This window comes from Staurois parvus, unplaced genomic scaffold, assembly GCF_062004578.1.
Source record: "Staurois parvus isolate SC_StPar_1 unplaced genomic scaffold, SC_StPar_1.0 ptg000549l, whole genome shotgun sequence".
Lineage (NCBI taxonomy): Eukaryota > Metazoa > Chordata > Amphibia > Anura > Ranidae > Staurois > Staurois parvus.
Window position 1 is genome coordinate 546,126 of NW_028318345.1, and position 12,565 is coordinate 558,690.

Here is a 12,565-nt window from a genome sequence, read left to right on the forward strand (position 1 = left end):
ATCTGGCCAACTGTTGTGAAGGGTGTTTTCTTCACCAGGGAAAGAATTCTTTGGTCATCCGCCACAGTTGTTTTCCGTGGTCTTCCGGGTCTTTTGGTGTTGCTGAGCTCATCGGTGCGTTCCTTCTTTTTAAGAATGTTCCAAACAGTTGTTTTGGCCACGCCTAATGTTTTTGCTATCTCTCTGATGGGTTTGTTTTGTTTTTTCAGCCTAATGATGGCTTGCTTCACTGATAGTGACAGCTCTTTGGATCTCATCTTGAGAGTTGACAGCAACAGATTCCAAATGCAAATAGCACACTTGAAATGAACTCTGGACCTTTTATCTGCTCATTGTAATTGGGATAATGAGGGAATAACACACACCTGGCCATGGAACAGCTGAGAAGCCAATTGTCCCATTACTTTTGGTCCCTTAACAAGTGGGAGGCACATATGCAAACTGTTGTAATTCCTACACTGTTCACCGGATTTGGATGTAAATACCCTCAAATTAAAGCTGACAGTCTGCAGTTAAAGCACATCTTGTCCGTTTCATTTCAAATCCATTGTGGTGGTGTATAGAGCCAAAAATGTTAGAATTGTGTCGATGTCCCAATATTAATGGACCTGACTGTATGTTAAATATTAAAGGTACACTTCAATCAAACTTGAGCCTTGAAATGCTCACAATTTCAGCTTTTAAATGTCTTTGAATTCAGTCCTCTGTAGGTTGATAATTTTCATTTCCATCAAACGATGGGGCATCCTTATATTTCTAACAAATTACCCAGTCCATATCAGTATAGATATCCAGCATGATATTTTTCCCCATTGAGATCTGATGTGTTTTCAAAGTGTTCCTTTAGTTTTTTTTGAGCAGTGTACTACTGCCCACGTGTCCCATGCCATGAAAATTTTAGACACCATTATAATGATTTATTTTCGCTATTCAAAGATAACAGAGCAGAGGGAATATGTAGACTGAATGCATTATGCACCTATAAGAAAAAGAATTGGTTCAATTCGCCAAGTTTTAGCAATCATTATTTGTCAAAACACTTGTTATTTTTAGCACTAGGAGCCATGACTGAAAATAACAATTATTATGCCAAATGACACCAGTATTACAGTTTATAGAGAACTGAGCCTTATTTTAACTATTATTTTACTTCAACTGTGATAAAGAATAGCTGCAGGATGACTTTCTACATTTTAAATTATGCTTACTACCATGATATTTTTCTCCCAACGCACCAGCTAGAAATCCTTCATAGACTCATGGCATAGAGTTGTCACTGTGCCAGCATGGCAGGTTAATCAGAGGTAGTCAGACAACTGTTGCTTTGACTTCAAAATAACATTGTTTGAGGACACCATAGTTCTTCTAAATTAATTATAATACATCTTTACACAGCACCTGAAACTGAAAATCTGTTGTAAAATACGTTTTTCAAAGATAAACTAAATAATTATGTACACAAAAAAAACAACAACAAAAAACAAGGACGTCCATGCTGAACTTTTACAGCTTCAGTTTACATATATGTGAATTCGGATACATTTTAAACCACACTGATTCGCATGATATGTGAAATAAACCACTTTTCTGCAGATCCCATTTACATACATGCGGGCCGGCCACAGTGTGATTTTAAAAAATGGCCCTGTGCAATTTTCAGTGCGGTGTGGGTTCGATTTTCAATTTGATACACTTTAATCATTCGCATCGGAATCGCACCTGCACCTCATGAACAACATTCCACCACACCAGCCTTTAAAATTGTACCACATCCTGGCCCGCATATATGTGAACCCAGGTTTAGTGTTCTGTACCATTAATGTTATGTGTTCTATGAACCTTTCTACCAAAGTTAAAGCAGAATGTCACGCTCTTAATCATCATTAATTATTTTTAATCCTTATGCTGCTAGAATTAGTAAATAGATAGGAAGGTATATCATGTTTACTTGTTTTAAACTTTTTTTTTTTTTACTTCCTGGTATCCAGGCCTAGGCAAATGATGTCATGCATCTCAAGACTCTTCAGGATGGGAGGAGGGGTTTTCTCATCTAAGAGCACCCTTCCGTCTGCATTCCTGAGCTAAGGGCACATGGATTCCAGAAGGTAAATGCTACATGAATCATCTACCCTTACTCAAGATGGCCACAGCTAGAAATGCTGGGGGCTGTTTTCCAAAGTGATTTCTCAGCAAAATTAAGCACGGAGAGTTGGATGGATAGATGGATGAGTTTACTTTGAATATAAAAATGAGTTTTTGGTTTGTGATACCCGCATGCAGTGTAGTTCTGCTTTAAGAGCTGATTCACACATGTGCGGTGAGGATTGAAGCTCAGGGTTCACAGCTAATTGATACAGTAGTTGTTTAGCGGTTCATGTCAGGTTTACATCAGGTTCAGGACAGGATTAGTTTAGCTATAGAAGTCAAAAGCCTGTAGTCCGCACCTGAACCAGACTGCTCAAAATCATACATTTCTTTTTTTCAAACCGCACTGAATCCGCACCACTAGTGCACCGGACATATGTGAACAGGCACCATAGGAAGCAATGTTATGTCACATGTCATTCGAATTGAATGCGGTTCAAACCACATTCAATCCGCATATACAGTTGTGTCCAAAATTATTCAACCCCCAATGCTGTAAAGGGGTTTAGGGACTATAGTGTACATTTGGAATTGTATTCAGAATCAAATCCTACAAGGACGTTGTAACTACCCAAATGCAACTAAAATGACATCAATTGTTTATGTAATACAGTAGTAAATGGTTCTTATGTGGTTTCTTCATTGCCACAATTATTCAACCCCTTAAAGACTACCACTCTGAAGAACAGAGGTTCATACAGGTGCTTTCCATCAGGTATTGAAAACACCTGTGGATGTCACCGAGCAGCAATCAAGCATAATAAGCACCAATTAGGCAGCTTTAAAATGACTGTGATACTCAGCTCCTTCTAGACATTTACTGGTGTGGTTACAAACATGGTGAAGGCAAGAGAATGGTCCAGGAAGACAAGAGAAGAGGTGATTTCTCTTCACAGGAAGGGCAATGGCTATAAGAAGATTGCAAAGATGTTAAACATACCAAGAGACACCTTAGGAAGCATCATTCGCAAATTCAAGGCAAAGGGCACTGTTGAAACGCTACCTGGTCGTGGCAGAAAGAAGATGCTGACTTCAACTGCTGTGCGCTACCTGAAGCGTAGAGTGGAGAGAAGTCCCCGTGTGACTGCTGAGGAACTGAGAAAAGATTTGTCAGATGTGGGTACAGAAGTTTCAGCCCAGACAATAAGACGCACACTGCGTAATGAAGGCCTCCGTGCCAGAACTCCCAGGCGTACCCCCTTGCTGTCTCCAAAGAATAAGAAGAGTCGACTGCAGTATGCCAAAAGCCATGTGGACAAACCACAAAAGTTGTGGGATAGTGTTCTGTGGACTGATGAAACAAAATTAGAACTGTTTGGGCCCATGGATCAACGCTATGTTTGGAGGAGGAAGAACAAGGCCTATGATGAAAAGAACACCTTGCCTACTGTGAAGCATGGTGGAGGGTCAATCATGCTTTGGGGCTGTTTTGCTTCTGCAGGTACAGGGAAGCTTCAGCGTGTGCAAGGTACCATGAATTCTCTTCAGTACCAGGAGATATTGGATGGAAACGTGATGCAGTCCGTCACACACCTGAGGCTTGGGAGACGTTGGACCTTTCAACAGGACAATGATCCCAAGCATACCTCCAAGTCCACTAGAGCATGGTTGCAGAGGAAAGGCTGGAACATTTTGGAGTGGCCATCGCAGTCACCAGACTTAAATCCGATTGAGAACCTCTGGTGGGACTTAAAGAAAGCAGTTGCAGTGCGCAAGCCTAAGAATGTGACTGAACTGGAGGCCTTTGCCCATGAAGAATGGGCGAAGATACCCGTAGATCGCTGCAAGACACTTGTGTCAAGCTATGCTTCACGTTTAAAAGCTGTTATAACTGTAAAAGGATGCTGTACTAAGTACTAAGATTGAATGTCACTTGGGGGTTGAATAAAACTGATAATGCTGTGAGCACAGAAAAGACATTTGTGGTTATTTCATTATAACTGTTATGTTATATTTGTCTGACCTACAAGTGCCTCTTTAATGTAAATGTAAGCAAGATGACTGAATGATCAAAAGCAATGTCAAACTGGCCAAAACACTCAATTTCAGTGGGGGTTGAATAATTTTGGACACAACTGTATGTGAACTGGCACTAAATGTTGAAACAGGTCTAAAGTCCTTTCACAGTGAAATTTAGTCAAATTTAGCATCTCAGTGAGTTAAAAGAGCACAGCACTATATGTGCCTAGAAGATCATAGCTCCACAACTCATTCATTAGTATGTCTCCCCACACACCAGCATATAGTGTGTACTTGTACTTACTTAGCTTGTGTATTTTCAAGCTTGGCTGTGTAACATAGACAATCTGAGACATGGTATTATATCAACCAGGCACACCTTTTTTCAAATGTGCAGCACTGCTTCTATGGTCAGTGCCTGGCTTGTTCCATCCAGACCCTTGTGCCTAACTGTTGGACAGAACCTTAGAAACCAAGATAATCCCATAGATTAGTTTTAATGTATACATTTCGAAATCCTATGCATTCACAGAGACGGGGCGAAACTTGGTGAACATGGTCCCCTGTGACACTACTGCAATTAGAAAAAAAAAACAGACCAATATTATTGTTCATTAGTTTAATTACACTTTATAAGACATGTATTGGGAAAGATTTTTTCACCATACTTTTCTTGTGGGTCACAAGAGTGCACTTACTTTTGTTCTCCTGTGAATCAGAGACAGGATATAGTGGGCTGTTGCCCACTGTCAGCTGATGGGACAGAGCTACGCCAGGCTCTGGAAGGATCCCGACAATATTGTTGGGATGCACCCTGCAGCCTGACTGACAGCTGGCTCTGCCTTTCAGCGCATGGGTGAGAGCCAGAGCTGGGCATGCCTACCCCCTTCCCAGCCCAATGGAGAGGCAGAGCAGAGAGCGATGACTGACTGACTGAGTCATTGCTGTCAGTTAGGAGCAGATGGAGAACTGAGCAGTCTGCAGTCATGTGATCACTTAGTTTTTGGTCTTAGAGCCAGCATGGGACAGCTACACCTTGACACTGATGCTGCAGGTCAGTATGAAGGTTTATTTTTTTCATATCTCATAATTATCCTTTAAATAAATAGTAAAATGTATATAAAAAACAAATAACCAAAACCAAAATGAAAATACTACATACTGAACACCTATTACACAAGACATATTAGGTATCCCTACAGAGGAATCATTTTAGGGCCATCATTAATGTTTAGTGTAATGTTTAATGTTTAAAATAAAACCTGTACTAAATACAAGGATGCCATCACTCATCTGCTTCGAATAACAATTCCCTGTTAGTCTCTTTAGTATTCTGAATCACTGACTTTATCTTCTCCGAGCAGAGAGCAACAATAATGTCAGCACGTATTATTGTATAAAGGGCACTCTGGTGATGCCCCTAGGTGAGGGGGGTAGCTCCAGAATAAATAATCCCTATAAAAATAATAAAGGTTGAGCCCCATATCAAGCTTTGAAAAAAACACTGAATCTACATGACAGCCAGGCAACTAGCATTTTCAGCAATGGGAGTACAGGTCCCCTTTAACTAATACTAATGAGCTTATAACTTTGTTTAATGCATTCTCTGCTTAGAATTTTGGATATTGTAGTTTTCATAGTTAATATTATTATTATATTACAGGACTTATATAGTGCCAACAGTTTGCGCTTTACAAAATGAAGGTAGACATTACAGTTACAATACAATTTGGTACATCATTTCGATTTTGAGGCTTGACTAATCTATTATATTTAAAGTGTTACTAAACCCAGGACCCTGCATTCACTATATCTGGTCTCCAACAGTACACACAACATGGAAATGCAATTATTTTAATAAATATAAACTGCTTAATAACTTTTCTCATCAGCAGTATATAGCAATCTTGTGACTTCTATCAGTCTCCAACCGAGCACTGGTTAAAGCTTGTAGGAGGAGTTTTCATTTTGCTCTAGAAGGATGCAGAACCCCTGACCTGTCTGGACAGTGCTGACCTGACATCCCCTGTGCTGATCACATGCACCCTCCCAAGGAAAACAAAAAACCTTTCTAGCAATACACACCAAACTGAGCATGTACAGAGTGACTCCACACAATATGTCTTATCAGGAGATAAGATCAGAGAAGTCAGGATCAAACAGCATTTTTACACAATGCAGAGGATTGAGATCTTAGATTCCACAGTGAATATAACAAGCATGCTTTACTGCATATACAGACTGATTTTAATGTTGTGGGTTTATTAACACTTTAATAGTAAATCTGGAAGTTATATTGTGTTTGCATGCACAGAAAACATTAGTGTATTTTTTTAAATTTAAAACACACAGATTTCATAAACATTAGAGCAAATATAGAACATCAAATCAGGACTGTCATATGTTCTACTATATCGGGTGTCGGCAACCCGCGGCTCCGGAGCCGCATGCGGCTCTTTTTCACCTTTCCTGCGGCTCCGGAGCACACTGCCCACCAGGTGACAGGCAATAGGGTCGGCAAGCCGCGGCTCTTTTAATGCAGCTCTTCTATGTGCCGGGCGCCCGCTCCCCTCCCTCCTCCAAACATTGGCTGTCAGGATGTAGGCGGGGCAGCGTGACGAACTCCTCTCCTCTCACAGTCCGCCCTGAAGATCAGAACGGCGCGGGAACACAGCTAGAGGAACGCGCGGAGCAAAGGTAAGTGAATTGACACAGGGGGAATGAATTACTATAGGGGGGATGAATTACTATATGGGGGATGAATTACTATATGGGGGATGAATTACTATGGGGGATGAATTACTATATGGGGGATGTATTACTATATGGGGGATGTATTACTATATGGGGGATGAATTACTATAGGGGGGATGAAATACTATAGGGGGGATGAATTACTATATGGGGGATGAATTACTATGGGGGATGTATTACTATATGGGGGATGAATTACTATATGGGGGATGAATTACTATGGGGGATGAATTAATTACTATATGGGGGATGAATTACTATGGGGGATGAATTACTATATGGGGGATGAATTACTATATGGGGGATGTATTTTCAGTTTTAAAAATGTTTCTCTCAAAATAAATTTCAATCGTGGTTTTGGCGAGATTTGGCTCAGTTGAAAAAAAAGGTTGCCCACCACTGACCTAAGGCTATGATTGTGATTATGACGATACACTGTGGCCCTGGTTAACCCTTTGCTTACTGGGCCCTTAAACCCCCTTCATGACCAGAGCGCTTTTCGCAATATATGCAGTGTCGGATTTGTTTTAAATGTTGCAATGGTTTTGCGGCTCCCAGTCTTTTTTTCCCTCTCGGAAACGGGTCCAAGTGGCTCTTTATGTCTTAAAGGTTGCAGACCCCTGTACTATATCATTGATATTATTATTATTATTATTATACAGGATTTATATAACACCAACAGTTTGCACAGCGCTTTACAAAATGAAGGTAGACATTACAGTTACAATACAGTTTGGTACAAGAGGAAACAGAGGACCCTGCTTGTTAGAGCTTACAATCTAGGAGAGGCCCTCTGCTTTAGGAATATGTGTACAGTGGGGATCGAAAGTTTGGGCACCCCAGCTAAAAATTTGTATTAATGTGCATAAAGAAGCCAAGGAAAGATGGAAAAATCTCCAAATGGCATCAAATTACAGATTAGACATTCTTATAATATGTCAACAAAAGTTAGATTTTATTTCCATCATTTACACTTTCAAAATAACAGAAAACAAAAAATGGCGTCTGCAAAAGTTTGGGCACCCTGCAGAGTTAATATCTTGTACTGCCCCCTTTGGCAAGTATCACAGCTTGGAAATGCTTTTTCTAGCCAGCCAAGAGTCTTTCAATTCTTGTTTGAGGTATCTTTGCCCATTCTTCCTTACAAAAGTCTTCCAGTTCTTTGAGATTTCTGGGCTGTCTGTCACGCACGGCTCTTTTAAGGTCTATCCATAGATTTTCAATTATGTTGAGGTCAGGAGATTGTGAAGGCCATGGCAAAACCTTCAGTTTATGCCTCTTGATGTAATCCCCCGTGGATTTCGAGGTGTGTTTAGGACCATTATCCATTTGTAGAAGCCATCCTTTCTTTAACTTCAGCTTTTTCACAGATGGCATCAAGTTACCATCCAAAATTTGCTGAAATTTTATTGAATCCATTTTTCCTTCTACTCGTGAGATGTTCCCTGTGCCACTGGCTGCAACACAACCCCAAAGCATGATTGATCCAACCCCATGCTTAACAGTTGGACAGAGGTTCTTTTCATTCAATTCTGTGCCCCTTCTTCTCCAAACGTACCTTTGCTCATTCTGGCCAAAAAGTTCAATATTAACCTCATCGGTCCACAGAACTTGTTTCCAAAATGCATCAGGCTTGTCTATATGTTCATTTGCATAGTTCAAACGATGATTTTTGTGGTGAGGACGTAGAAGAGGTTTTCTTCTGATGACTCTTCCATGAAGACCATATTTGTACAAGTATCTCTTTATAGTGGAATAGTGTACCACAACTCCAGTGTCTGCCAGATCTTTCTGGAGGGATCGTGCAGTCAAACGTGGGTTTTGAATTGTTTTTCTCACAATCTTGCGAGCTGTTCTGTCTGATATTTTTCTTGGTCTTCCAGATCTTGCTTTAACTTCCACTGTTCCTGATGACTGCCATTTCTTAATTACATTCCGAACAGAGGATATTGACATCTGAAAACGCTTTGCTATCTTCTTATAGCCTTCTCCAGCTTTGTGAGCGTCAACTATTTTCAGTTTCAGTTTTCTAGACAACTGCTTAGAAGAACCCATGGTGCTGATTGTTGGGGCAAGGTCAGATGAGTCTGGGCATTTAAATCCTTTGAGATTGACATCACCTGGTCTTCCCAGACGATGATTGAGAACAATCCATGACACTGGCAGGTCTCAGCTTTGCAAAGGGGGCAGTGCATGCTATAAAATCTGCAGGGTGCCCAAACTTTTGCAGACGCCATTTTTTTGTTTTCTGTTTTTTTGAAAGTGTAAATGATGGAAATAAAATCTAACTTTTGTTGACATATTATAAGAATGTCTAATCTGTAATTTGATGCCTTTTGGAGATTTTTCCATCTTTCCTTGGCTTCTTTATGCACATTAATACAAATTTTTAGCTGGGGTGCCCAAACTTTCGATCCCCACTGTATATATGTATTTTCGTAGTCTTTAATATATTTTCTCGGCAATAAATGTGCATTTTAGTAAGTGCTTAGGGAGGAACCACAGCAAAAAGTGGGGATCCTGAAGTGTCAGATTAAAGATCCTTAGGCAAGCTTAGAAGGAAGGTTGTTGAAGGCAGCTGAACAGGTAAGTATGTTGTATTAGGTTCAGTACACATGGGCCGAAAATCCTGCTGAACTAGATGACCTTCGGTTGTGTGCACAGCTGTTTGTTCAAGAGTCTATAGACCCGCTTCTGTCAATCGCACATGCTAGAAAACCAGCATTGGATCAGCACTTGAAGGCTGGCACACAGAAGAAGATGCCGGTGCTGGTGAGGGACAGTGACTGTTGTCGGAAAGGTAGGTAATGCTCCCTCTAGTTCCATTTTATCTGGCTTGTTGATTAACCACTCTTCTTCACTATACAATTCCTACACTCAACTGGCTGGTGTGAACCATGGAGTCTAATTTTTTTTTTTTTTTTTTAAGTCCGCAAACGTGCAACTATAACGAAAAAACCCGTAAGTGTTCACAAAAAAGTGCAAGTGCAAAACACCACACGAAAAAGTGCACTTAGGGGTGTGCTGTGTCCTACCCCTAAAGGGGCTTGGACCGCTTACCCTGATCCCCCGGGGCACGAAGCTCCTGACGGGGACAAGGTTCCCAATTGGTCCTCCTGGCCAAAAGGCCTGGTGGACCACCGTTCCCTATGCCCAGCCGAAGCCGGACATCCAGTACTAGGCAAGGGGACTCTCCCAAAGAAGAGTCCCCTAGGGATTAGGGGAGGAAGGAACCGTATGGCCACACATCCTCCCCCTAGACTTCAGGGTAGGCCCGAGGACCCACACCCTCCATCCGTGAAAAACACACACATAGGAGCAAAAAAAGTGACAAACGTGGGAGTGCATAATAAATAAAGATAAAGAAAAAATAAAAAAGTGGTTCCGTGCCGAATTGTGCACAGACCAGGCCCTGAGGCCTGTAGCAAAAATTGCCCTGGTCCTAGCCAAAAGGCCTGGTCCTTAGGGCGCTGTGCAAAAAGAAGTGAAAAACAGTAGCCATGTGTCATCTTCACACCGTGGGGTCCCACACCCAAGTGTTACTAGTGACACCCCTGAGAGCGTCTTCCCCAGGGGCACTGAGTTTGTGGACTTTTTGCGTCCCCAGCCCCAGGCCAGACCAAGGTAGATCCGTCCGAATCAGGAGGTACTGGGTCTTTCCAGCTTCACCAGAGGAATTACTCCCAAGGCCCCAGAGCTCATCATGGCGCTCCCTGGTTTCTGTCCCTCCGGTTCAGCCTTCCGGACCCCCATCATACCAGTGAGGGTACTATACAACAACCATCCCCGCAAAGCTAGAATGGTCGGGAGCACCCCCACTGGACACTGATAAGAACAGATACTACACTTGATCTTAGCCAAAAGGCCGAGAACTATGCAGTCTAATTCTTTTTTTTTTTTTTTTTTTTTTTTAAGTCCGCAAACGTGCAACTATATCGAAAAAAACCCGTAAGTGTCCGCAAAAAAGTGCAAGTGCAAAACACCACACGAAAAACGTGCACTTAGGGGTGTGCTGTGTCCTACCCCGAAAGGGGCTTGGACCGCTGTCCCTGATCCCCCGGGGCACGAAGCTCCTGACGGGGACTAGGTTCCCACTTGGTCCTCCTGACCAAAAGGACCACCGTTCCCTATGCCAAGCCGAAGCCGGACATTCAGTACCAGGCAAGGGGACTCTCCCGAAGAAGAGTCCTCTAGGAATCAGGGGAGGAAGGAACCGTATGGCCACACATCCTCCCCCTAGACTTCAGGGTAGGCCCGAGGACCCACACCCTCCATCCGTGAAAACACACACATAAGGCAAAGAAAAAAGTGACAAACGTGGGAGTGCATAATAAATAAAGTAAAAGATAAAGTAGAAAAATAATAAAAATGGTACCGTGCCGAAATGTGCACAGACCAGGCCCTGAGGCCTGTAGCAAAAATTGCCCTGAACTTAGCCAAAAGGCCTGGTCCTTAGGGCGCTGTGCAAAAAAGAGTGTAAAAACAGTGACCATGTGTCATTTTCACACCGTGGGGTCCCACACCCAAGTGTTACTAGTGACACCCCTGAGCGCGTCTCCTCAGGGGGCACTGAGTTTGCGGACTTTTTGCCTCCTCAGCCCCAGGCCAGACCAAGGTAGCATGTTCAGATCAGGAGGTACTGGGTCTTTCCGGTCTCCCCAGAGGAATTACTCCCAAGGCCCCAGAACGAATCATGGCGCTCCCTGGTTTCTGTCCCTCCGGTACTAGCCTTCCGGACCCCCATCATACCAGTGAGGGTACTATACAACAACCATCCCCGTAAACTAGAATGGTCGGGAGCACCCCCACTGGACACTGATAAGAACAGATACTACACTTGATCTTAGCCAAAAGGCCGAGAAGCGACTATGCAGTCTAATTCTGGTATGTAAGCACCCATCATATGCCACATATTAAGGTTTTTAAGGTAATTTTGTTTAAAATGGCCTGCTGATTAACAGCCCTTATTCTGCACAGTGAGAAATCTTTTTTCAGAGTCTCACTGCACGCTTCCTGCACAAACTCTCCCAACTGACAGGTGTGAACCTTCTAAGCTTTGCACTGACCTGCCTAACATTGACTGGTGTGATCCTTTAGTTCCTTGGCCTCCTACGGAGCCGACATCAGGTATGCGAGTGCACATCATGTTTCGTAGCGCTTGTGTCAAATTACTACTTGTATAGTTTTGAACTGTACAGTAGGTATCTAGTTTTATCACGTGATTGTTTTTTCCTTTTCATAGGAATACATCTCTCTGAACTGTGGAAGCTTTTTAGTGTTTTCTGCACTTTATCATCTCCCTTCCTGTTCTTAGCCTGTTCTTAGCCTATCTCCTCCTGGGCACTGAAATCTGGACTTTTGAGTCAAGCTAAAGCTGGGTATACAGGTGAAACTCGAAAAATTAGAATATCGTGCAAAAGTTCATTTATATCAGTAATGCAACTTAAAAGGTGAAACTAAATATATGAGATAGACTCATTACATGAAAAGCAAGATAGTTCAAGACGTGATTTGTCATAATTGTGATGAATATGGCTTACAGCTCATGAAAACCCCAAATCCACAATCTCAGAAAATTAGAATATTGTGAAAAGGTGCAATATTCTAGGCTCAAAGTGTCCCACTCTAATCAGCTAATTAAGCCATAACACCTGCAAAGGGTTCCTGAGCCTTTAAATGGTCTCTCAGTCTGGTTCAGTAGGAATCA

At 42.1% G+C, this 12,565-nt stretch overlaps 2 pseudogenes; both read right to left on the reverse strand.

The window, feature by feature from the left end:
• Positions 1 to 10,619: 10,619 nt before the first annotated feature.
• On the reverse strand, positions 10,620 to 10,734 carry LOC149451050 (U2 spliceosomal RNA; annotated as a pseudogene).
• Positions 10,735 to 11,610: 876 nt separating this feature from the next.
• On the reverse strand, positions 11,611 to 11,725 carry LOC149451051 (U2 spliceosomal RNA; annotated as a pseudogene).
• Positions 11,726 to 12,565: the final 840 nt, after the last annotated feature.